The sequence below is a fragment of the Schistocerca americana genome, chromosome 4, assembly GCF_021461395.2.
Source record: "Schistocerca americana isolate TAMUIC-IGC-003095 chromosome 4, iqSchAmer2.1, whole genome shotgun sequence".
NCBI classification, from domain to species: Eukaryota; Metazoa; Arthropoda; class Insecta; order Orthoptera; family Acrididae; genus Schistocerca; species Schistocerca americana.
In genome coordinates, this window is record NC_060122.1 from 602193106 (window position 1) to 602197365 (window position 4260).

The 4260-nt window shown below is 41.5% G+C and overlaps 1 pseudogene; it reads right to left on the minus strand.

Moving 5' to 3' along the window:
* Positions 1 to 3328: 3328 nt before the first annotated feature.
* On the minus strand, positions 3329 to 3446 carry LOC124614254 (annotated as a pseudogene).
* Between the last annotated feature and the right edge of the window lie 814 nt (positions 3447 to 4260).

Below are 4260 nucleotides of genomic sequence, written 5' to 3' on the forward strand. Positions count from 1 at the left end.
TTCATTTCACTTTTTCACCCTCAATCTAACGCTTCAGAGAGATGCATGAAGGAAATCAATAAATTGTGTCGACTTTACTGTCATCAGAATCATAGAACATGGGATCAGTATCTTCATATTTTTCAAAACATCCTGAATGAACTCCCTAATGATTCAACTACTTTACCGCCTATATTGATATTAAAAAATAAAGCAGCGGCAAATCGCATTTCTGAAATCGTTCATTTTCCGCCTACACGGAAACTGCAGCATTCTGAAGTTGTGAACCTGCCTCAGCAAAATATTGCATCTGCGGCTGCTAGAAGCAGAAATCAGCTAAACGTCCTGGTCGTTTAAAGACCTTGTCAGGTGGTCAAAAGGTGTTAATTAAGTCTCACCGTTTGTCTCACAAGGAAAAAGGGTTGTGTCGCAAATTTTTTCTGCTTTATAACGGTCCATATAGGATTCGCAAAATTATCCATGATAACACTGTCGAAGTAGAAACTCTTAAATCTAGGCGCTCTAAGGGAATACATCATACATCGAATGTTAAAATTTTTTTGGACTGACATACTTTTGAGAAACTAATAGTTATACGTAAACACACGGAGAATGCAAGGATACCGCGCCGTGTTCCGGCGGTGGCACATACTCAAAGCAACAGTCATGTCTGCGCGGCGCACGAGGCAGTCGTTGACCGTAAACACTTACTTCCTACGTCACGCGTACCTACAGCTGATCGAGCGCTCAGTGCGAATGCACTGACAGCCGTAAACAAATACACAGTCAAATTTCTCTGATTAAATTCACTATAAAGCTATAGTGACTTGATAAATTATGTTATTAACGTTCAGTATTTTTCAGGATACGGTTGTATAAAATATTTAAGAACTTCAGGTAAATTCTGAGTGTGTCCGACGTTAAGAGGACTTGCTATCGAAAAATTTTCGGGAAGAATGTAATTTCGAAGAAGAAACTAATAAACTAAATAGGTAACTATTAATTGAGTTTATTTTTCAGGTAACATATTTCCACTTGGTACGTACTTTAGACGTAATTTGCTGTTCGCAATTACGTGATTCATGCTTCGTGTTAACTGATATTGACTATGATTTATTAATGAACAGGGTTGTTACTTGTGTATATTATGCATCGCTTGGCTGCACTGCCTTTTCACTGACGTCATATTTTTTTTTATTGTGTGCCTGCTGTGCTTGTTTATTTAAATTATAATTGTCACCTGATTAATTGTGCTAATATGGTTATGTATGTGGGTTATACTTTGTGATTTATCTCCTTGCGCCTTTATGTTTACTTATTAAGATTGCATATGAACATTTATTTGCTTATGCTGATATGATGCTAATGACCTGTTTATTATGTAAGATACATATTTGTTGCTTTGCGTATCGATTGCATATTTATACATTTCTGTTTGTTGTCATAACTACTCTTTAATATGGTATATAGAAATGTTCACATACTGTGTACGAACATAGAGTTTAGGTTACACTATGGTATTAATTATAGATTGTTCGCTTGGCAGAGCCTCGTTGTAGGGATTGTGCTTGACATTCTGTTCTCTACTGGTATGTTTACTCGCTATTGCATGCTTTTCTTACGCTCAGTGCTTTATATTTTTAAGATAAGAAAATGAACTGCTATAGTTCGACGAACGACATTAGTACAAGAAACTTCATACAAGTCACATGAGCTGGAGGTTTTATGGAAGCTGTATAAATTTATGCTAATAGGAAGGAAGCTAACGATATGATATACCAACACTAGATTTAGACCATTGACAGTTATTACACTGCATTCTTCGTGAGCAATTGAAATAGCAAAAGACACTTACCACAAGAACTTCTCCACATGTTTGCTTCTGTTTTGCCTTGATTCTTGAAGTGGTGTACACACTGTGAAATATTATGATCATTCACACTCCGTAATCGTACTTACTTACAGAAAGGTCTTCGAACTAAAGGCTGTTAGAGGTCATGTATGCATTTCTTTTATTTAATGATGGACAATGTAACTAAAATGTATTTTATGATTCATAATGAGTTGAAGATTTGGGTCACATGGACTACACAGAGGTTGTGTGTGGACACTGTGTCTTCGGATTGCATGGGATGATGAATTGACGTTTGCAGTAGGATTTTATCTGTACTTGTTCGAGGAGACTGACTAGAGGAAAGAGTCCCCCTCCCCCGCCCCCCCCCCCTGAGACCCTGCATCCCATACTTGCCTCTTTCATTCCCAAATCTCTCCTTACCAGGCCCTCTCCAGCGTGCTCCCCGCCTAGCTCCCCCCTCTCTTCCCCTCCCTCCCTCCCTTCTTCTGGTCACCCCCATCTCCTTGCGCCTGGCAGATCCTCCGTTTAGATCATCGTCTGTGTGCCACGTCCGTGTTGTGTTTAGTGCTATTTCTCCCGTGCGTCAAGAGATGTGATTTTAACTGTGTACTGCCTTGAGGTTTGGCGTCAGTGTTTGTTATGTGCCATGCCATCCGTCGATACCTTTTATGCTCCAGTCATACTGTGCCTTGTGTTGTTTTAACCGTCGCAGTGTGTGGCTTTTTGTGTGTGCTACTTTTAAACAGTTTTATATCTCCATTTTACAGTCACCCCGAATTTTTGTCTATTGCCTTCCATGATGTTCCCCCTTTTTTATATCTATGTTCACCATATTCTCTCCTTTGTTGTTTTTAAATGTCTTCTATTGTTTGTTCTATGTCTTTCGGCTGAACAGCAGCGCATATGCTGCTGCCAGGGCGCCCCGATGGGGAATTGAAATACAATAAAGAAAAAAAAAAGCTGGTCGGACCCAGTTCGATCACAGACTTAGAGGGCTTCAGTACCGAGTAATAGAAAGACGTTAGCTGCAATGGGCATGAAAATGTTGTGAAACGACGTGGCCATCTGGATGCACTTCTAATAACTTTACTTATGGCCTGACCTTACTTTTATTTTTCATCAGCCTTACACGTTTAGACCTTCCGTCATTTTCAAAGCCTACAACATACAACACAAAACTGGGATCAGACTGTATGAAAAAGTAATACATTTCACCATTGATAAGAGACATTTCACAACGATTATAGTATGGATTGCTAGCTTACCAATGCTACAAAACTAAACTAAACTCCTCCCGAACGGGCCATGAAGGCCCAACGGGACCGACCAGCCGCCGTGTCATCCTCAGCCCACAGGCGTTACTGGATGCGGATATGGAGGGGCATGTGGTCAGCACATCGCTCTCCCGGCCATATGTCAGTTTGCGAGACCGGAGCCGCTACTTCTCAGTCAAGTAGCTCAACAGTTTGCCTCAAGGGCTGAGTACACCCCAGTTGCCAACAGCGCTCGGCAGGCTGGATGGTCACCCATTTAAGTGCTAGCCCAGCCCAACAGCGCTTAACTTCAGTGATCTGATGGGAACCGGTGTTACCACTGCGGCAAGGCCGTTGGCTTACCAGTTCTATGTCAGTCATATAAAAACATTGTATCACATCAATACTCTCGAGCACGACACGACCGTAAACTGCTACCACGAAGAACTAACGTCGTTATTACAATAAACAGATGAAGGTGGTTCATATTCGCAACCGCGAATAGATTCCCTGAACTGAACTTTACTAGGATGACAGATCCCTTTTCCTAGAGAGCGTTCAGCTACCTGTGCTGGATTTCACACCGGAAAGGTTATTCTTCGACATTGACCTGTAATTGATTTCACATTTCCAGGTTGTTTAATGACGTACATTCTCTGTCCCACAACAGAGGAATCTTTTGGAACTGAGAGCAAATCGTACCTCAGAATTTTGTTTTCTCAGTATCGGTTCATTCCTGTATACGTTCTTCGAGTTTGCAGTCCCCAGAAAGAATCACTCCAATAAAAAAGTTAATTACATGTTATCAGTCTGTGTCAAATTTACAGTGTCTCGCTAAACAAATGCCGAAGTGTGAATTTAATTTCTTACGTTCGTAAATCTGATAGACCGCCCATGCTTAGAACTGGTATATTTTATTCCCGATAGCGTTCGGGACTGTGTCCTGGTGGAGAGAAAAAACGTCACACTGCCATGCTTGTTAGAACATCATAAGAGCGGAAGAAGGAGCAGATACGCACTGGACAAAAGACGTGTGATACCTCCTAATACCGTGTCGGACCTCCTTTTCCCTGGCGTAGTGCCGCAGCTCGAGGTGGAATGGACTCAACAAGTCATTGCAAGTCCCCTGCAGGTATACTGAGCCGTGCTGCCTCTGTAGCCGTCCATAAGTGC